The 22,825-nt window shown below is 40.6% G+C and overlaps 1 long non-coding RNA gene across 1 annotated transcript in view; it reads right to left on the bottom strand.

Annotated features, from left to right (window-relative positions):
• The window catches only part of LOC107182259, a 16,009-nt gene extending 3,104 nt beyond the window's left edge, over nucleotides 1-12,905 (bottom strand). Inside the window, exons 1-2 of the long non-coding RNA XR_001512978.1 lie at nucleotides 12,757-12,905; nucleotides 1,620-1,742 (exon numbers count right to left, since the gene is read on the bottom strand). This is a non-coding gene — a long non-coding RNA (uncharacterized LOC107182259). The remainder of the gene's footprint in view (nucleotides 1-1,619; nucleotides 1,743-12,756) is intronic.
• Between the last annotated feature and the right edge of the window lie 9,920 nt (nucleotides 12,906-22,825).

The following is a 22,825-nucleotide window of genomic DNA, read 5'->3' as shown; positions in this document are numbered from 1 at the left end:
GGAGGAGAGGAGAGGGGAGGGGAGAAGTATCTTCATTCTTCCCTCACATCATACACAAAAATCAATTTGAGAATTAAATGTAAAGGTAAAACAATGTAATAATAAAGTTAGGGGGGAAACTTAGGAGAAAATCTTTACAACCTTGCCGTAGGCAAAAACTTTTCAAAAAGGACAGAGAAAGCATGAACCATAAGAGGAAAACATTGACAAAATTTTAATACATCAAAACTACAAAGTGCCTGTTCATTGAAAACACTATTAAGAAAGTAAAAAGGCATGTCACAGACTGGGAAAAAATATTCACAATACACATATCTAACAAATGTCCAGACCAAGAAATCCTATAAATCAATAATAAAAAGACAAAGAACTCAATTTTTCAAATGGGCATAGGACTTAGACAGCTCACAAAGAAGTTATACAAATGGCCAATAAGCACATGTAAAAGTAGTCAACATCATTAGTCATCAGGTTCCTACATAGTAAAATATAATGAGATACACACACACACACACACACACACACACACAGCACCAAATGTTGGAAAGGATGTGGAACAACTCAAAGTTTCACTTTTTCTGGTGGAATATATAATGGTACAACTACTTTGAGAAAATGTATAGCAATTTCTTACAGAATTACACATACATCTGACCTATGACCCAGAAATTCGATTCACAGATATTTTCCCAAGAGAAATGAAAATCTATGTTTATAGAAATGTCTGTTTATGGAAAGCTTTATATAAGAATTTGCATAGAAATTTTATTCAGAATAGCCAAAATCTGGAGACAATCCAGATGTGCATCAGAGGGAAAAAGAGTTTTTTAAAACTGTGGTGTATTCAAAGAATGGAATACTAACTACTCAGCAATAAAAACAAATGAACTACTGGTACACACAACATAAATGAATCTCTAAAATATACTCAATAAAAGAAACAAAGTACAAAAGAGCACATACATGATTCCACTCATAAGAAATTCTAGAATAGATAGAACTAAGGTATAAACTAAAGTCGATCAGTAGTTGAAGGGTAACTATGGGAATTGACTGGGGGCATGTGGGAACATAATGGGCTGATGAAAATATTTTATCTTAATATGCAGTTGTCAAAACTAATGAACTTAAAGATCTGAGCATTTCACAGTACAGCCGTCCTGCTTATCCACAGTATCACTTTCTGTGGTTACCAACAGTCAACCAAGATCTGAAAATTCAAATGGAAAATTCCAGGAATAGAAAGTTCATAAGTTTTAAACTGTATGCCACCCCAATCTATCCTACCTGGTACCTGATTTATTTATCCCTTGCAGCAGTGGGGAACATCCAGCACAGGCCCTTGAAATCATTTGGTCTGGCCCTACCAAGGCATTATTTTACCAAATATAGCTGGCTAATTTTTAAATTGATAATTTTGTGTGGCTCGTGAATGATGTTATAAATATCCAAATGGCCCAAGGTTCCCCACCCTTGGTGCAGAGTATCCACTGTATAGGCTACCTGCCCTTTAGTCACTTGGTAGCCATCTGGGTTGTTAGATGGACTGTCATGGCATCACAGTGCTTGTGTTCAAGTCAGCCTTATTTTACTTAATATTGGCCCTCATCATGCCTTACCTTAAACCACAAGATCCCCATGGTGTTTGTAGTTGGAAAGCGAAACTAGGTGGCCATTCCTTCCGCTACACCAGATTACAGTAGCACTCCCTTCATCCTGTATTTCATCAGCTTTTGTAATTCCTGGAAATAAAGCACTTTCTATTTTTACAAAAATAAATAAGTAAATAAATAAATAAGCAATTTTTTCCTAGAATCTTAGAATTAAAAGAGATCTTTGATACCATTTAGATCACATAAATCCTAATCAAATACAATAATATCTACTCTAATATGTCTCAATTTAGACATTTCCAGTGATAGTGTTATCAGTGGGGTGCCCACTGTATCCCCATCTGTTATTGGTAGAAGTGGAATTCTTGGGGTGCCACAGGAACAAGAATTTCCTGAGGCCCCCCCATAGGAGGATGAGGTATAATGGAAAGCTTTATTGATGATATGACATTAGGGGAGTTCCTCTCCAAGGTCCCATCTCCTTCCTTCTAGCCATGGAAAAAGTTCAGCTGTATCTTTAATAGGATTAAAGTCACTGTCCAGAGTTTCAGCTCCATATTAAAGCACAATCCAGCCCAGCATCTGGCTAGCTTAGCTTGTGTTCCCAGCTGCAGTCCATTGCATGTGGGGTCTGCATGGCCCATGGCCACATGGCGGGCAAGTGCAGGTCATGGAGCAAGCAAGAAAAATAGAAGTGAAAGAGCAAACAAGAGGGCAAGAGCTCTTTGTATGAGTTATAAGTAGGCACTTAATCAATTAAGCCTTTAAGATTTCACGTGCTTGTAGTGTTTCCACACCCTAGCCAATTATCTTTTACTCTAGGTTAGGCTGACAGGCAAGCAACTTCCCTACATCACTCCAACTTCATTGCGCATGCACCCATCTTCCCCTTTATTGGACCCCTTTCCCCCGTGATTTGCAGGGAATAGACTGGTGGTTCCCTGGGGGCTGTGAAATTGTAGCTTCCTGGTGAAGCTGCCAGATGACCATGCTTATCATGTCTGGCCTTCCCTTTGCTTCCTTCCTATTATTAATATTAATAAACTAGCTAGCTACGATGGTAACAATAGGAAACCCACTGTCTAGGAAGATAACCCGTTAATAGACCAATCCTAATTTCCACTTTAGAGCACATAATACCCCACACCCTGATTTCACAGTTTATGAAACTGGGGCTTGTAGAGTGGAGAAATTTGATATCTTACAGTAATTTAGAGGCAGAGCTAGACCGGGCTTCTGCCCTCTCTCTGCAAGTAACAGAAAGTAAAAACACGTTTGTACCCTACCTTTTATTCCTACTCTTTGCTTCTGGTTCTGTCTCCAGAGCAACAGGGACTCTGTCTAATTTCTTTTCCACATGACAGCCCTTTAGATGTTTCAAGGAAGCTTTATTTCATCTCCTGAGTCTTTTTCCAAAAAGAACTCATTCTCTCTATCCCAGTCCATTCAATTTTTCTTCATTTGGCATGAGTCTATACTCTTCACCACCTTCAGCACTCAATTTCCCACAGGTTGGAGACACCTTTCTTAATCAGGAACACCCAGGACTGAATAAAATCCCAGCAGTAAAGAACACAGTGGGCCATGAGCTTCCCTTGATCTTGATAGCTCTCTTCTTTAATTGTACTCAGTCTTACCTTTCTAGCAACCAGATCACATTGTTGAATCTGTTATAATAGTTAGTAATTGAGTACTAACTATGTCCCAGGCATTGCCCTAAGTACCTTACATGAGTTTAATTCTTATAAAAATGCCAACAATATTAGTTGTGACTAATATCATCCTCATCTTCCAGGTAAGGAAAATAAAACACAGATTTTAAGAAACATACCCTCGATCACACTCCTAGTAAGTGGCAGAGCCAGGATTCTAATCTAGGCAAATGTCTCCAAAGCCTGAACTCTTAACGGCATGCCACAAATGACAATGAAAAATAAGCGTCTTTATCAAAAATTGTTGATAATGTTCACTGCTGTGAAGGGAGATCTCTCACAACCTGTGAAATAAGATATTTTGCATTCATCCCTATTAATTTTAAAATTGTGAGTTTTGGTTTCTCCTTCTTTAAAACTTGCACTTTATAATTCAATATATTAGCTATTTTTCCCCAGGTTGTGTCATCTTCAAATCTGATAATAGCTTTCTAGCTTTTCAGTTAAGTTGTTGAATAAAAATTACAACTAGCAAAGGGCCTAGATATGTAAAAACTTGTTTGGCAGCAAAAAATAACCTAAGGGTTGACCCTTCTTTGCTCTTGTTTAGCCAGTTAGAAAGCTACATGATAATTCTATATTCTGGCCTATATTTCTTCATCTTGTCATAAAAATTGGGATATATCAAGACAGAATTTCCTAAACCTCTGTGCCTAGAATGCTTTCAAAAATAGAAATGAAGCTAGTAAGGTCCAACTTGTTCTTTGGGAATCCATGTTACCTCTAAATTATTACAACTTTTGGTAAATATATGAAAGCTCATCTTTTTAATGCTCTATTTTAGAAATGGTGGCTGAAGTTGTCATCAAGGCTGCCGATCTATGGTCTCCAATATGTATCTTTTGCCCTTTTTGAGGTTGTTTGGAACTAGTTATGGCTTTCTCACTCCACATCCACTCTCAAACAAAAGTTTCCAACAGTGCTATCTAAAGACATATGCACATTCTTTTAGTATCATGAGCAGTTGGTTATCTGAACTTAGGAAATGGAACGTATTTTCACAACTTCAGACTCTTACATCCAATTGCCTCCTTTACATCTTCATTCAGACATCTACGAGGCATTTGCAATTTAATGTTTCCAATGAAGCTTCTACTTTTCACCCCATTCCAAAACCTGCTCCTCTCACAGTCTTCCCCATCTCAATAAATGGCTAGGTCACAAACCTTGAAGTCACCTTTGACTCTTCTCCTCTTATATTCTACTAGTGGCCCGTTGCACGAAGATTCATGCAATAGGCCTTCCTTCCCCTGGCTGCTGGCACCAGTTCTCCTCCAGCACCTGGGACCCAGGCCTTTGGTCTGGCCGCAGTAGTGAGGCTTGGCTTCTCCCCTCCGGCTGCTCCCAACCCCTCTTTTTTTTTTTTTCCAGCTCCTTAAGTGGAGCCCAGGCCCCCTGCCCCTCCTTGAGCAGAGTCCAAGGCCGGCAGGAAGCTTGGCTTCCTCCATTGCCGGGAGCAACCTAAGCCTCCTGCTTGCTCCAGCTTCGTGGCCACCGCCATCTTCAGTCATCTTCCCTCCATGCCTGTGTATGCAAATTAACCGCCACCTTTGTTGGGTTAATTTGCATAGCTGCTCTGATGGGCTGGTGGGTGTAGCGGAGTGACGGGGTGATGGTTAATTTGCATGTTTCTCTTGTATTAGTGTAGATAAGCAATCCATTAGCAAATCTTATGGGCCTTGTCCCTCCCCCAATTTATCCAGAATCCAACAATACTTCTCAACCCCTCGATCACTACATTCTAATCCAAGCCACCTTCATCTTTCTTCTGGATTATTGCACTTTCCTCCTAATTGGTGTCTCTACTTTCACCCTTATTCCATGGAGAAGATGCTATTGGCTCACTCAATCAGACCCTCTGAAAACCCTTTTATCAATTGGTTGGTGAGCCCCTTGCCCAGCTGCTGTAAGTGGTCAGTGATAATTGCACTTGGGCAATGGAAACCACTACACCTGGAAAGGCCTGGGATTTACACCATCCATCCCTTTCCCTGAGAGACTTCATCCAATAACCAGGGTGAAGGTAAAAAGCCCCTCTCCCTCATCTCAAGTGGGGAAAAAAACTCTACAGTGTAATTTATGCTCCAGAGCTTCCCATGAGATCAGGATGAATTTTTGCCATTCTCCTCTTCTACCTGCTTCTTTTACTCTCCCCCATTTTATCCATAAAGCACACACACATCTCCCTCTCAGGCTCTACTGCTGGGAACTCAGCCTAACACTATCCCCATACAGCAGTCACAGTGATCCTGTTAAAAAGTTCACATCAGCCCGGCTGGCGTGACTCAGTGGTAGAGTGTTGACTTATGAACCAGGAAGTCATGGTTCAATTCCCAGTCAGGGCACATGCCTGGGTTGTGGCTCGATCCCCAGTATAGGGCATGCAGGAGGCAGCCAATCAATGATTCTCTCTCATCATTGGTGTTTCTATCTCTCTCTCCCTCTCTCTTCCTTTCTGCAATCAATAAAAATATATATATTTTAAATGTTTATATCATTCCTTTACTCAATCCCAATCCCTCCATTGGTTTCCCATTTCACCAAGATAAAAAAAAAAAAATCAGAGTTTTTAGCATGGCCAAAAAGACCACCCAGCTAACTTTCCAACTTCATCTCCTTTCCCTCCCCGCCTCATCCATTCCACTTCACTCTCACTGGTCTCCTTGATATTCCTTCAAATCCTAAGCCACCTCCTCTTTCAAGGTCTTTGTACCAAGATTCCTCCACCCAGAAAGCTCTCCCCCAGATATGCACTAAGCTTGCTCATTTCCTTCAAGTCTCTGTTCAAATGTCACTCGTTACAGAAGCCTTCTCTCACTATCCTACCATAAAATAGCACACATACCCGACTTCTTGTCACACTCTTTGTTATCCATCTCCAACCATAAGAATGTAAGTTCCCTGAGATGCACCCATTGCTTTGTACTTATAGCCCCAGGACCTAAATCCTATCCAGCTTATATTAGGCATTTAAAAATTTTATTGAATTTTTTGAGTAGGCTATATTTTGACTTCCTTACACATAAACCACACAAACACACATACAAATCCAACAACTGTGATTGATTTCAAAGTCCTATTAACACTATTTGTTCAACTTTTTATAGCCTAGGAACCACCTGTTATCAGTGATGGCCACAACAGAAGCAAAATAGAAGTTGAGTTGTTAGGACTCTTTTGCTCTAATCTATTAATGTTGTTCCACTAGAAAAAAAAAAGGATAATATGTGGAAGTCAAGAAACAATAGAGCTTTGCAATCCAGAAAGCTTGAGAATTGTACTGTTAGCTCAAATGGCTTTTACGTAGTCAAGTTGCTAAGCAGATTACTCCAAAATATAAAACACAATTGCTATCATTAGTATAAATTAAATAAATGAAATACAAAGTTAGTAAAAACTTAGGTAACAAAGATGTTTTTATATTTAAAACCACAGAAAGCACAGTAATTATTTAATCATATAACGAATGGATAAATTTCTCTTGTTACTCACAGGAAGGCTTTTGTGGTAGGACTTTGGAATGGACAAAAAGTAACAGAAGAATTTTGGATTTGAGCACAGAATTATAAGTGGATCATGGAAATGAAACTGATGTGTTTAAACTTTACTTTTTTTTTAATCCTCACCTGAGGATATGTTTTTATTTGAGAGAGAGAGGAAGGGAGAGGGAGAGAGAAAAAAAACACATCAATGTGAGAGAGAAACATGGATCAGCTGCCTCCTGTATGCACCCTGACCGGGGGATCAAACCCACAACCAGGGTATGTGCCCTGACTGGGAATTAAACCTGCACAGGATGACACTCAAACCAACTGAGCCCCACCGACCAGGGCTAAACTATAATTGTTAAAATGTATAAAATTGACCCTGTAGCAGAATTACTAATGGTATGAGAGGCGCAGGTTGGTCAATGAAGGAATGTCACTCAATAATCTAGAAAAACACACCTTACCCCATAGCTTAGGACACCTCCCTCCCCTATCACAGATACTCTGTATATTCCCTTATTTTTACAAAAACATTAATTAATCAGAAACGTCATAAGAGGTCTGTCTTCACTTTAGTAGCTACGTGACCTATAAGGAATATTCACCCTTGTTTGCCATTGTTGGAGGGAGTGGTGCCTTCTGAGCTTCTCCCTATACCAGCCCCCACAGAGCCTCTCCTTCCTCAGCTTTATGCTCAAGGTTCTGACCCTCTAGGACAGCGGTTCTCAACCTGTGGGTAGCGACCCCTTTCGTGATTGAACGACCCTTTCACAGGGGTCGCCTAAGACCATCCTGCATATCAGCTATTTACATTACGATTCATAACAGTAGAAAAATTACAGTTATGAAGTAGCAACGAAAATAATTTTATGGTTGGGGTCACAACATGAAGAACTGTATTTAAAGGGCCAGAAGGTTGAGAACCACTGCTCTCGGACATGCCTTCTCTACCCTGAGGCCTTCTGCCACTCCCCTCCACTGAGGTTCCCCCAGAAGCTGCCCGCATCCCATGTCCCTCTGGCATGACTGCCTCCCCCACAGTCTGCTCAAACAGTTCCTCACTCGCTCCCAGCTCTCCGCAGCCAGGCTTGCCAACCAGCCCTGCCTCTGCTCTCTCACCTGCCAGGTCCCTTGCCTGTTTATTGATCCAAGCAGGGAAACCTCTCTCTAAGACAGAGTTTTCACTGTTCCCGGGGGAATCATTACATATTTCCCAAAGGAGACTTCTATAATTTGACCTTCCCCCAACAGCTGTCTCTGTAATCGGTAGCAGGGCTTTTCAAAGAGTAATCCCAGACGCCCTGAACCAAGATCTTGGGTCTGGGCCAGAAATTCTCAGTGCATCGTAGGTCGTTTCTAACAAGCTACCAAGGAGAGTTTGTTGCCGTGTAAGTTTAAGAACCACTGCACTCCTCCATCACGAGGGAATTTCTCTGTAAATCCCTCCGGAGCAACCACTCTTCCTCCTTCTCTTACAGAAGGCCACCAAGCCCCACGGGCAGCATCGAGGGCAGAGAAAGTCTACAGTCAGGGCCTCTCAGAGGCCAGACCACTCCCAATTTCTGAGAATGGCAGGATTTTAGAAAGTGAAGAAATGTCAACAGGATTACAAGAATTGTGATATACCCTAATGCAGGGGTCCTCAAACTTTTTAAACAGGGCGCCAGTTCACTGTCCCTCAGACCATTGGAGGGCTGGATGATAGTTTAAAACAAAACTATGAACAAATTCCTATGCACACTGCACATATCTTATTTTGAAGTAAAAAAACAAAACGGGAACAAATACAATATTTGTATTTGCATGTGGCCCAAGGGCCGTAGTTTGAGGACCCCTGCCCTAATGTTTACACTCAATACGTATATATAGTGCAATATAATTGTGCTAGTCACAGTTTTACAAAATATAAAATTGATAGTACTCAACAGCTAATATGATCTGGTCATAGAAGACAAGTTTAAAGTCTTGTGTGATGTCCTTCTTCCCCTCCCTGCTCCCCAGTTATATCAGTGTGTGTCAGTGGCTGTGTGTTTAAGCTCATTTGGAAATAACATCCAAAGTCCACACCTGAGGCTGTTCTCAAATGTGAGGTCTTGGCAATGTGGCCCTCCAGAGACCCCCTGTGACTGGCCCTATACGTTATCACTTCCAAAGTAGACCCCCTTCCTGGGATATATTCCTAGATTTGTTGTATATGAAAAAAGTAAAGATCACTCTCCCAGAAGGGGGAAGTATGCCCCATGTCCCCAAACCACCCCCCTCCCAAGCATACACTTTTGTTTGAGGCAAATCCTGCAGACGTTACTGACCTGGGAGAGAAAACTGCCAGATCAGTGTGCACTTGTCATTCTCCATGGCGGACACCTCTTTATCCTTCCCATTCTCTTCCCCACCCCAACCCTGTCTTGATTAAACTCCCAGCCAGGTCTCCACAGTATTACAAAAAATTAAAGAAAGATGGGATTGATGCTTGGGTCAGGGAAACCCTACTGGTGGCCGTGGTAACAACTAATGAGAGATTTCCAAAGAGGAGGTGAATGGTAAGGTCACATGACCCCTCACAATGCCCAGTGACACCTGGAGGGCTAGGGTATGGTTTCAGGAAGGGAGCCGGTGGGGTTTGTTCTAGTTAAGTAAATTAACATTTTTCTTCATGCTCACCTTATTTTAATCAAGAAAATCTGAAAATTTGCAATCAGTGACACTCAATAGAGAAAAGGAGTTGTATAAGGAAGGGAGCTTAACCTCTTCCTTTGGGGCTCATTCCCACTTCACCCTGAAAAATCCAGGATTGAAATTTACAATATTTAACCGACACTTACAGTTGGGGTTGTTCTTCTCATACATTTTCTCCCCCGGGAAAAATAAAAGTACTTTCTTTAATTGGCTGCCTCCTGCACGCCCCATACTGGAGATAGAGCCCTGACCAGGAATCAAACCGTGACCTCCACATCAATGCTCCACCACTGAGCCAGGCAGGCCTGGCTAAAAGCACTTTCCACACCTGAAGGTGTTCTGCTTTCCTATCATTGTACCCAAGTAAAGCAATAGCTCCTTGGCAACTTGTGCCCAGGATAAGAAAAGCTGCCTGTCTGAGAGGGCAAGGGTCTCCAAACTCACTTTCTCCTCTCCCAGCACAGACGTTCCAGTGCTACATTCGATCATAACCATGTGGATTTATTTAGCTACAATGTTATCATCCCCATTAAGCCACAAGTAAGAGACAATTCTCTGCTTTTATTTATAACCTGAAGGGATTATTTTTGAGTTAAGGCTTTAAGAATTCAGATCTATCAGGAAAGAACAGCTTGTGTAATGAACTTCCTGTTTTCATCATATTTGGACACCGAGCCTCCTGGTTGCCTGTTATTATTACCCAGTTAATATGAACTGCCTGGGGTTTATTTTTAGCGGCACTGACTCTTATTGTAAGGACTGCATAACTGCTTTCAAAATGGGAAAACGTAATTATGGGATCTAACATGAAGTTGGGGATATTCTTAGGTCCTTTCACAAGGCAATGGCTTCAAAAAAAATGAAAATAGACCCTTTTAAATGGCTAAAGAAAACACAGTTATTTGATCCAAAATAGCCCATTGATTCTTTTACAAACGAAACACTTATTTCACAGAATAAAGTCTCATTTTTGTTTAAGTGACCTAAACCTATGACTTTATTTCTAAGTTCAGAGTAGGGGGAGTAGAGGGAGGGAAAGAATTGGTAGAGAACAGAGGCAGGAAGGGTGTCAGCATCATTTACCAAAAGAGCGAAAGAGTAAAGCTAAGCTGAGAGTACCAAAACCCCTAACTGCTGAGGGCTGAGGAATGTGGGTCTCAGTGCATCATGACTCCCACTGTGAGCACCAAACGCCTCATTCATGGGTGTGAAGGGAGCCAGCGTTCAGTGGGCTACACGGGATCACCCCCTCACGTTTGGTGGCCTGGAGGTAGTCACACACACAGGCCACTGTCTCAATGCCCACATTGTCCATGCCCCCAGATCTTTGCCCACTCCATTCCTCATTCGTTCAACAGAAATGTATTGAGCATAAAAGTACAGTAGACTCCAGGAATAAACGGATAATTACAACATCATCTTCACTCCAAGAGTGACCAATGCATTGGTAAAGAGAAGTTCAGGGGATTCTGCCAGCACAAAAAAGAGGATGCCTAACCCAGCCTGGACGAAAGGGGGAAAGTGTCCTGAAGGAGGTGACATCTTGAACTGAGTCCTGAGGAACAGGTTGGGCTTATTCTGCAAAAAAAATAGTGCCATCGGCCTAGGGAAAAGCTGAGGCAGAGATCAGATGTGGAAAAGGCTGGGGCAAGGTCAGGCAGCCTGACTGAAGTGAAGAGTCAAGGGCACGTAAGCAGAATGAAGGCTGCAATGTTAGGTGTAGGCCCTGGAAAACATAATAAAGACTTTTGCTTTTTCCTAAGAATGATGGGAATAAGTTACTGTCAGTTTCTAAGAGTGGTAATATTTAATAAACATCACTGTGGTTCCAGCAATGTATAAATGGATAAGCAGAATGCAGTATATCCGTTCAACGAATATTATTCAGCCTTATAAAGGACAGAAATGCTGACACGTGCTACAACATGCATGAACCGTGAGGACATGATGCGTATGTGAGATAAGCCAGTCATAGCCAGTATAATAGCAACTTCATTCTTTTCATTCCTTGAGGCACTTGCTCTGACCAAACACTAATCTTTCTTTCCTGACTCCTATCCTAACAGTCAGCAATCCCAGTGGCTCTACCTTTAAATTAGATCCAGAATCTGACCACTTCTCTCCATGGCAAGCCAAGTCTAAATGACCATCAGATAATCTCCTCATTAGGCTTCCTGCGCCCACTTTTCCCACATCTCCTCTCTACGGCATCCTCTCCACAAAGCAACCAGATGATGCTTTTAAAACATGTCAGATCATGTTACTGCTCTGCTTGAAATACTTCAATTTTCCATAGTCTCATTTTTAAAAGCCCTTTAAATGGCCTATATAACCAGGCTCCCTACTCCCTCTCTGGCCTCCCACCACTCTGCCCCCACACTTTGTTCCTGCCCCATCAGCCTCCTTGCTTTCCTCAAACACACCAAGCACACTCCTGCTTTGGGGTTTTTGCACAACACGTTCTCCCTGCATGGAAACTCTTCTCAGAGAGACTCATGTAGCTCTCTCCTTCCGATCTCTGCTCACATGCCACCTGGTCACACTGTTTAAAATAGCAAATTCCACCCCCATATCCAGTGCATCCTATCTCTCCCTTACCCACTTGACTTTTCTCCATAGCACTTAACACCAACTGTCATACCATGTATATTTATTTGTTTATTGTTGACTGCCTTCCACACACACACACACACACACACACAGGTTAGAATATAAATTCTGTAAAGGCAGGCAGTTCTGTCTGTTCTGTTCACTGATGAATCCTCAGCACCTAAAATGGTCCCTGGAACATGTTAGATTCACATAATGAATGATGGAAAGAATGAATGAGCAAATGAATGAATATGTTTCCAACTAGATATACTGGTGTGAAATCTACAAAAGCAATGCTACTCAATTTCCTATACTTTTTCCTAATAAGACACCATCATTTTACCCACCAGTTTTAACACATTTCTTCTTAGGATTTAGGCAAAGGTATTGGCTTAATTTAATGATGAACCTTATGTCATAATTTCCTTAAAAAATAGAGCTGTAAATGCTATAATAACATGGATCTCTTCGAGGCTTAAAAAAAAATCTATGAAGAACATGCTCATCTAATTTTGATTTTTTATGAATAGTTATAACAATGAGTAATTAATTTTGATATTTATAGAAAATGAAATGCATTCCTTCCTTTATGAAAATCTAGCACTTCAGGAACAACTAATTCTTGGAGAAAAAAAATTCTCATGGAATCATTAAAATTGGAAGCATGGTACTTACCTAAGCCATAACAGGCACAGCAACTAAATGGGCACCAAATGGTATCCTCCTTCTTGTGCCCAACTCCACTGAGTTCATCACCTCCCCTGATCTGTATGGAATACCCAGTGGATGAGTACGAGAGAGACACCATAAGTTTCCTGGTACCTAAGGCACAAAGAGAAACACCCAGTTTCTAACCTGTGTTACGAGCAAAGAAAAGCTGATGTCCTAAATCCAGAGGGAATTTATCATGTATATTTTTAATAACAGATTTTAGGTAACATAAGGCCCAACATCCTCAGCAAAGATATTTGCCAAAAAAATTCAAAAACATTGTTCCCATGGACTATACTGATATTGAATCTCATAAAGGCTCAAAGCATACTATTAGACATTTAACTCAGTGGAAGCATTTCCATCAGGAGCAGAGGTAATCCAGCCCAGCTATGTTGCTTCCTGAGACTAGCGCAAAACGCAAGAACAGAGATGAGAGCTCCTTGAAGAGGAAGGGAGAGATCGCCCCTCCATTAAACTGTGTCCCCCCAATATGATGTCTTGGGTGAGCCTAAGGTAGTGCGCAGTTATAAGTCACTTCAGGATTGAATTCCCTGACAAGTGCCTGAAGTGCCAATAGTCTATGATGTTGATTATCCATATGCTTTAAACACCAGATGTGCAGGAAGTGAGCTGACATTCTGTTGTCAGCTTCTTAAGAACCTGACTTGTATTCTTGCCATTTCATTTCTGCACAAAGATGAGCTGCAGGGGTGCCTGCAGGTGACATCAGTATTTTCCTCAAAATGGAGTTGGAACCCACTCACACACTTAGATGAACACTTTTAAGGACCCTGTACTGTAGATAAGGATTGGGTCCAAGACCTTTCTAAGGGCAGGTGTAACCAATCAACCTTTTCAACTATTTTTTTTAAAATAAGATAAAAACAACAAAACCAAACACCCTGCTTATGGCCCCAGGTGCACTAAAACCTGGTAGCCTGCCAGACGGCCTTGGCTGGGGGAAAATGCTCCTATGGACCAGAAAGAGTTGACTCCTTGGTTCAGGTCACCTGATGTTATCAACCTAATAATGTTGGAGACCCTCTGCCAAAAGCAGCGGTTTAGCTCTGATAGAGTTGACGCTAAGCTGCTCTTTCTAACAATAATTAGTCAGCAGGTTCGGCTGCTTTTTTTTATAGTATTGTTTATTATAAAACATTACAAAAACATTGACAAAACTCAAAATAAAAGAAGGAAAAAGCCACCCAAAATTCTGCCATCCTACAAACCAAACTGTTTATATTTTTTTTCATGCTCCCTTTCAGTCCCTGTCCATATGCAGATGGAATTTTTACAGTTGTAATCACAGCACAGATACAGTTTTGTAGTCAGGTTTGTCTCCATCCGAATGTTCAATGCATTTTTCCAGTTTTCTCCATTACCCTCATTTTTACTACTAGGAACATTTCACCCCGCCATTCTTAGCAACCTTCCATGGGATCCTAAGAGGTGAGAAAGGATTAAAAAATAATAATCAAAAGAATTAGGAGACAGTTATTTTTAAGTTCCCTTTTTAAAAAATGAGTTCTATAGAATTCAACTTACATGGAAAGGATTTCTCTCACCCTTTGTTCCCATAGCTGGAAACCTTTATGAAAATAGCCCCATTTCCCTAGCACCGGGCAAGTTTTTGTTACCTTAAGAAAGACCCCTTGCAGGTATTTCCTCTTTACCTGGTTTGTTTTTAAGGCTTCCTTAGTATTTAGGAACATAAGCACATAGACATCTTTTCTTACAGCTGCTATAAGGATTTCTGTAACTTGGGATTTTTTTAAGTGTGGATGCTATGTACTGATTCCATAGGAATATGAGGTGGAAAACTCAACTGTCAAAAGGTTGGGTACCTGGATGCATCTTTCTACATACATGTTCATCTGTAGCTTTTCAGTCACTGGCATTCACACAGGACTGCACGTCAGATTTGTCTTGGGAGAGGAGCGGGGGGACTGGTAAAAAATAGAGACGCCAGCACTCTGAAATGGAATCTCTGGGCTGCTCTATGGACTGATGTTTGTAGCATTGTACATCACAAAACGTCAAGTCTCTCTCTCTTAATAACAGCTCTGATGATTATGATGGTTTGTGGATTTTAATGCAAATTGAAGGGAAAGGAAGTGTAAGGATTTGGAAAAGGGATGGACCACATGGGCTCTAGAAGTTCTATTGACATTTCTTTGTTTGCGCTAGGCAGGCCTGAAATAGGAATACCTGCTTCAATAATCCTAGCAAGCATACCGAAGTGAATAGTTTCCTGCCATGTGGTGACCCAACCTAGCCTCAATCCATACACAATCCTGGAACTCCAAGGGGCTGTGGTGGTAATATTGGAGCAGTATTTATCAAAACAATTCTTTTAATTAGAATGGTTTGACCCTGGGAAACTTTAACTTTTATGTCCTATATTATTAGAATTTTTATAAGTATGAATTCATGTATTAATTGATTTTTTAAAAATGAAGAGTGGGTTATACTCACTATGTGGTCCTTTATAAGAAATTAACTCATTCATAATCCAATCAGTGTCCTGGCACTTAACCAATCGGATTGCTAGTTCCTCCTCTTCGGGGGAGACAAAGAAGGGCAAGGACAGATTCTTTTCCTCTCTTCCTGCATTAGGCAAAGAAGAAGAATGGCTTTCCAGGAACAAAGACAAAAAGACAAAAAAACAACAACAAAAACAAAAAAAGAACACAACAAAAGCAAAGGAGTAGAGTGGTTCTACGTAGCCTGGTGTGTGTGAGGAGTTTATGATTCACTACCCAACTTCTACTTCCCAACCAGGGGCAATTTTGCCCACCAGGGGACATTCAGCAATGTCTGGAGTTACTCTTGGTTGTCAAGTAAGAGAAGGGAATACCACTGCATCTGGTGGGTAGAGGTGAGGGATGCTGCTAAACATCTGACAATGGCACAGGACAGCCGCCCGCCCCGATCCAGCCCCAAATGTCAGTAGTGCCCCAGATGAAAGACCTGCTGCAGCACAGTGTTAGGCAGTGAGCAGCAGGTGGAAAATAAACCTGAGGTTCACTGAAGCCAAACCACAGAAGGCTTGGATTTTATGCCAGGAGCTTAGTTGTTTTTTTGTTGGGTTTGTTTTACTGGGGATGATGGAGAGCCATTAAAAGGAAATTAACTGATCAAATTTGTATTTTAAATATAATACTCTGAAGGATAAATCAGAGGATGTCATTACTGGTGACAAGAGAAAGCCCTTAGGATGCTATTCTAAAAGCCCAGAGAGTAGGGTGAGGCCTGGAGCCTGTATAGTGCCAGAAGGGATCGAAGGAGAGAATAGGATCAACACACATGTAGGATGTAAAAGTCAGCAAGTGTTGGAAATTGAATGGATATGGGGAGAACAGGGAGGATATGGGGAGGGCAGGAGGTTACCAGGATAACTTCCGGGTTTCTCCTTCAGATTATTGGACCAATGATAGTTAGATACAGGAAGAGAAGATTACAGGGGGAAAATAATGTATCCAGACAAAAGTTTCACAAAGGTCTCAGTTATTCTTTGGAGGAGATAAAATAAATAACAGAATCCACTCATTCAACAAATATTTTAATAGTCACTATCTGTAAAAAAAAAAAAAAAAAAAAAAAAAAAAAAAACAATGCTTACCTGGAAAGATGATTGGGGATAGAACAAAACGTATACTGTATAATAAGCATTACGCTTTGTGTCAGACGCATAGTAGAAGCTCAATAACTGTAATTGTCCTTTTACTCTTCCTCCTTCTTTCGTGCTACTAGAGTTGCCCTTCTAAAAGTACAATTTAATAGGATGACATTAAGGTTGACAAGGACTTCAGTCAACTACTCAAGAAGATCAAAATAATTCTGGCAGCAGAGATTTTCTCTCTAAGGTTGACAAGGACTTCAGTCAACTACTCAAGCAATATCAAAATAATTCTGGCAGCAGAGATTTTCTTTCTTTCTTTCTTTCTTTTGCATATTTTTATTGATTCCAGAGAAGAAAGAAGAGGGGGAGAGAGAGAGAAACATCAATGATGAGAGCGAATCATTGATCAGCTGCCTCCTGCATGTCCCACACACCCACAACCTGGGGATGTGCCCTGACCCGAACGGTGACCTCCTGGTTCACAGGTCCACACTCAACCACTGAGCCATGCCTGACAGACTTAGCAGCAGAGATTTTCTTCTGGAGCCCTTTTCAGCCTCAAAAAACTGGATCTTATTTATTTTTATTTTTTTAGAGTTGATGAAAATAATGGATTCTGGCTATTGAGAATACTGGAGACAATAAAATAGAGGCAGCATGGAAATTTAAATGTTTTGGGTAGTAGTCAATTCATGCACGTGATTTTAATTTTCTCATACTGAAGTGACACCAAAGAAGATGAAGACCCCAGATTTGCATTGTCAGTGTCCCTGCTGGTGAGCCCAAAATATTCCTGCACATTTTATGTAATTTAATTTTTGGAAAGGAGAAGTCATTTTTAAAAGACTTATGTCTTAATGAGTCTCTGGATGACTTGATCTCAGTTATATTTAAGATAATATCTTGATAATATGGCCTGGAATTTCTTTCTGATCTCTTTTATGAAGCAAGAGATAAAAGTACTTGTTCTTGCATAGTCCAGCAACATAGTAGTATAATCACGATTTGTTAATATTATAAATAATTATTCATGAAGACTTCCAGAATAAAATATGTGCCATAAATCCTTTGTTATCATAAATGTATTTGTTCACTTCAGTTTAACCTTATCCCTAAAATCTCACTGATTTGAGCATGTGTAGGAACAGATGCAAGGACCGTTTTGAAAGCTCAAATTAAGTTTAATAGGAAAACGTTTACTTTCCACCAGCGTGAAATATCCAACTCAAGGTTGCAAATAAGCTCTGAAGAGCGAATTCTTCAGTCATCAGTAATGCTGCCCTTAGTTGGGAACGTAAGTGAAAGTCCACAGATTTATCCCGCAGCCTGCTGTTTACCGTTATTGGACTATGATTATAAATAAGTTTGACCAGATATTTTCCTCTTTCATTCAGACAGTTATTCCTGGAGAAGTGCCTTAAAAGGAAGAATCTGACAATTGCAGGTTTCTGATGGATGTAGCTCCGGTGGAACCGCTGCCAATCCTGGCATTCAAGCCCCCTGAAATTATGTCAGCTAATGAATACTTAGAAAACATAAAGTTCAGAAGGCTGTCAAATTACTGTACAGTTTGAAGTAATCGGTACATGCACTGTAGGAAAAACATATATGTTATTCCTACATATTCCTAGATCAGGGGCTGGATTAGTTCACAAAGTCCACCATCTACAAAGTTCATTTTTATTCAGTAAGTGCCACCTATGTGCTGGCCACCATGGGAGTTTTCACAACAAGGTTTCTCCATTCATCCATAAAACAGTCCTTTGAAGCAGTCATTGTCGTCTCCCATCCTATCTAATAATAGACAAAGATTAAAATTAACCGTACCTTCACTACGCCTCCCATTGGCTAATCAGCGAGATATGCAAATTAACAACCAACAAAGATGGCGGTTAATTTGCATACATAAGCACAAAGCGGCTGAGCAAGACTTGAAGGTGCCTCCAGCCACCAGAGCCATGAGAGGCTTGAAGGCGCCTCCGGCCAGAGCAAAGGCCTGGGTCCCAGGTGCCAGAGGAAAACTGGTGCCGGCAGCCAGGGGAAGGGAAAACCTATTGCACGAATCTTTTCTAGAGATTTCTTTATCTCTAGTTTAGAGATAAAGAGCCACAGCCCTGGCGGTTAATTTGCATACATAGGCACAAAGCGGAGGAGCAAGACTTGAAGGCGCCTCCAGCCACCAGAGCCATGAGAGGCTTGAAGGCGCCTCCGGCCAGAGCAAAGGCCTGGGTCCCAGGTGCCAGAGGAAAACCGGTGCCGGCAGCCAGGGGAAGGGAAAACCTATTGCACGAATCTTTTCTAGAGATTTCTTTATCTCTAGTTTAGAGATAAAGTCATCTTTCTGATCATTGCTGGAGGTAGGATTTAATCCAGGTCTTGTAATACATCTCCCCTTTTGGCATTATACTCTTCTACTTTCTGAAACTCCAATTTCAAGAACTTGAGGTCAACATGAGCACAGAGCAAAATGGCAACCACCTATGAGCCAAGAAGAAAGACCTCACAGGAAACCCATGATGCTTGCTTCCTGATCTCAGACCTCCAGCCTCCACAACAGTGAGAAAATAGATGTCTGTTATTTAAGCGGTCCTATTTAATGCAGTTTGTTACAGAAGCTTGAGCTGAATAATAAAATGAGTGTTGAGTTTCAGTCTTGAAGGAGGAATAAGTTCTAGAAATCTGCTTTACAATAGTATGCATGTAGTTAACAATATTTTCCGGTATACTTGAATTTTTTTTTGGAGGGGGGACTCGAGGTCAGCATGTCAATCCAAGTTCATAGTTTTCTATCCCAATTTAGCTCCTTCTATGAAAATTCACCATTCCTTTGTCTCCTTCCCACCCCCATGACAATCAATGGTCAACTCCTCCTATTCTGAGGGCTCCTGTCCTGCCTTCAAAACCCTTGTTATTATTCCGAGTGGCGGCTGTAAACTAGCATCAGAGGCCCCACCCAGACCTACTAAACCAGAACCTGCACTTTACAAGATCTCCAGCAGATTCCTGTGCACACTGAAGTTTAAAAAGCCCATCTGCAGTCCAAGTGACAGGTCCTCTCCATCCCTGCTACCATCGTTATCCATCAGGCTCTGAGTCTCTGATCCCAAGTGTTTACCAATCTCCTAATTAGTCTTCCCCATTTTTCCTCTCTCCCCAATCCTTCATCACCCAATTCCTATTCACAAAATGCCAATACACTGACTTTTCTAAAGAAAAGATTGAGGCCCTCTCCCCTACCCCTGACTCAAAACTTTCAGTTGCTCCTCAGGACCTATGAAAAATAATAAGTACATAGTCTGTGCCACATATTTTATAAACTCTTTCCTGAACTAACTTGTATACTCCTTACACCAACTTTATGACATTGGCACTAGTATTATCTCCATTTTAGAGACGAGAACTCTGAGACTGAACAAGGTTAAATAAATTGCCCCAGGTCATGTAGCTAGTCAATGGCAGAACCAGGATGAAGGCTCCAGCTAGCTCCTCACCTGGCCTCCAATGTTCTCCAGATTTACATGAAAAAGGAAGAGAGGGCTTTTGTCCATGCACCTACTTTTTGCAGAAATTTTCCTAGGAATTTCCACTCTATTATGCCATTTAAAACTCACAAAACCCTGCAGCAAGGTTATGTCATTATTCCCATTTTTACAGATGCAACTAGGGATTAGAGAAAGTTGAACCAAAGTTCAGTTAACTCCAAGCCAACATACTTTCCTCCTATACCTGATTAGGGCTACTACTCTTTCCACTTAGAGAGTGTTCCTTGCCTTTCTAAATGCCCTAAATTCACTATCTTTTAAAGCCAGTATGGATTCTAAGCACAGATTGTTCCCTTTTCTTCCAATTCGGAAGTGCTCTTTTCCTCCTCAGAAATCTTAATAGCTCTTTACCTCCAATTTTCCTTTGGCACTACTTTGTAATTTCTTTTACGGTTCTTTTTGCATAAGTGTGCATATGCATGAACATTTTCAGAATACTGGACTCTACCTCCTTTCAGTAACTGTGATTATTTTTCCTAAAATTTTAGAAGACTAATCTAAGGAGACAAATGAAATTACAGCCATAATGTTAAGAAAATGTAATATGAATTCATGAACAGGAAAAAATGCATGTGTGATAATTGAGGACTGAGACAAAAATTATTACCCTGAATAAAGTCAGAATTTGAGAAACAGAAAGTTGCCATTTACTCTTTAATTTCTTCCCATAAAAATCAAACAAGATGCTTTCTGGATTTTCCACCAGTTCATCCATTATTCTCTGGCACTTTCTTACATCTTTCATTCTATTTTATTTTTCCTATCAGCTATTATTTGTTACAAACAATTATTTCAGCTACATCCATTCTGATAATAGTTCCAAAATTACCTCAATATAATTCCAACCTTTTCTTACTACATGGCCACAAATAGCTCCCATTAAATTAAATGGAATATGAAGGGAAAGGAAGAGAAGACTTGGCTTAAATATCCTTTTAAGGACTCCTACTGTGATAGTTCCTGTAACACTAATAACCCATTGACAAGTAAGTTTAAAGATTTACCAGCCCATTATTTTTGCAAGGCATATGTCACATGCTATTTGTCATCCAAAAAATAAAATTTACATTTTTACCGTTATTATTTATTACTATTTTACTCATCACAGTAAAGGGCTTTATGGTCTACAACTAAAGGCAATTTTATAACTCAGTAAGTATTGACAGCAATAAGAAAACATTAATTTCCTCATCCACTGATACTGACTCCAAAATCTAAATAAAGGCCAGTGGTAATTATTCCAGTTTGTTTTTTTAATGTGTGTCTAAAAACAGAGATTTGAAGTGTATTTCCAAAGTGCCTTAAGATCCACTTTAAGAAGGGGATGGATGTAGTATGCAGCTTTTGACCTACATCCTTTCTAGTAGAGCATCTCACACTGGTTTCTATGGAACACCCTGTAAGACAAACTGTGAGGTATTTATTTTAAGTTGAAGGAATCCCCAAAAACAACTTCACACATGTGACATTTTTTCTATCCTGTTCAAAAGAGATTTTGCAATGAAGTGGAAGTCCCATCCTAGATAATAAAAGGCTAATATGCAAATTGTCCCCTCGGGAGTTTGACCAACAGGAAGTTCAACCACTTATTATGCCATGTGCTGACCACCAGGGGGTGGCGCGAAACAAAGGAAGGCCCCAGCCAGCAGCCAGCAGCTGGGGAAGGAGGGCCCCAGCCGGCAGCCAGAAGGCCCTAATTGGCCCTGATTGCCGGCCAGGCCTAGGGACCCTACCTGTGCATGATTTTCATGCACAAGGCCTCTAGTTTATTAGACAAGGCAGGGTAAAAGTGAGTTTACAGTTGTTCATGTGGAAAATATTACAATAACTAATATATATTAATACAAGAATAAACTGTGCTTCATGTACTCTCACCTGCAAAACTACTTTTGTCCTATCCTGTACACTAAGAGCTAGAACCTCAAGCATTCCTTGTAGTTTGTACCATTTAAGATAGAATACACATTCCATGAGAGGAGGCATCTTGACTCTTTTGCTCACTATAGATTTTCTAACACCTGGCACAGTGTCTACCAGATAATTTGTGCCTAATAAAATACTTGTTAGTAAACTTCCCTAATTTCACAGATGAGGAAACTGAAGGGCAAAGCAGTCAAATGACCTAACCAAAGTCACGCAGTAACTTTGAAGCAATGCTAGCACTGGAATCTACAATTCCTGCTTGGTATAATTTCCACTGATTTCAGCATAAGCAAATGCAGGTGTCAGCGTGGGGGCAGAAATGAATGAGAACCAAAAATAAAAAGGAAGCCTGGAACCATTTTTCAAACAACCTCCCCAGAAGACAAGAATAAAGTTGTACATCGATTGGGAAGGGAGTATACCCCCCCAAAAAAAAAAATTTTTTTTAATTAAGAACCTGGCTGGTGTGGTTCAGTGGTTGAGCATCGACCCATGAACCAAGAGATCACTGTTTTGATTTCCTGTAGGTCAGGGCACATGCCCGGGTTACAGGCTCAATCCCCAGTGGGGAGTGTGCAGGAGGCAGCCAAACGGTGATGTTTCTCTCTCATCGATGTTTTTATCTCTCTATCCCTCTCCCTTCCTCTCTCTCTAAAAGAAATAACTAAAAACATTTTTTAAAAGAACTAAGAACTCTCCCATGAATAAATGAACAAATAAACAAAAAACCCATCTATCTAGTTGATGGGGGGAAAATTTTTTCAGGGGCTTTAGAAAATTAGTTTTTTAATAACAGAAAATTAACCCATATAAGGGGAAAAAAAGAAGTCCACAAAACATAGCAGGTTAGCTATAAACTGAAAACTAGACCAAATATAACTTGAGAAATACTTTGAAAAGGATTCCAAAGGCAATAAAATACTTTTTATAACATTTTTTTTTT

This window comes from Myotis davidii, unplaced genomic scaffold (assembly GCF_000327345.1).
Source record: "Myotis davidii unplaced genomic scaffold, ASM32734v1 scaffold534, whole genome shotgun sequence".
In the NCBI taxonomy this organism is placed as follows: domain Eukaryota; kingdom Metazoa; phylum Chordata; class Mammalia; order Chiroptera; family Vespertilionidae; genus Myotis; species Myotis davidii.
Note: the sequence above shows the minus strand (reverse complement) of the source record. Positions and strands in the feature narration are given on the sequence as shown.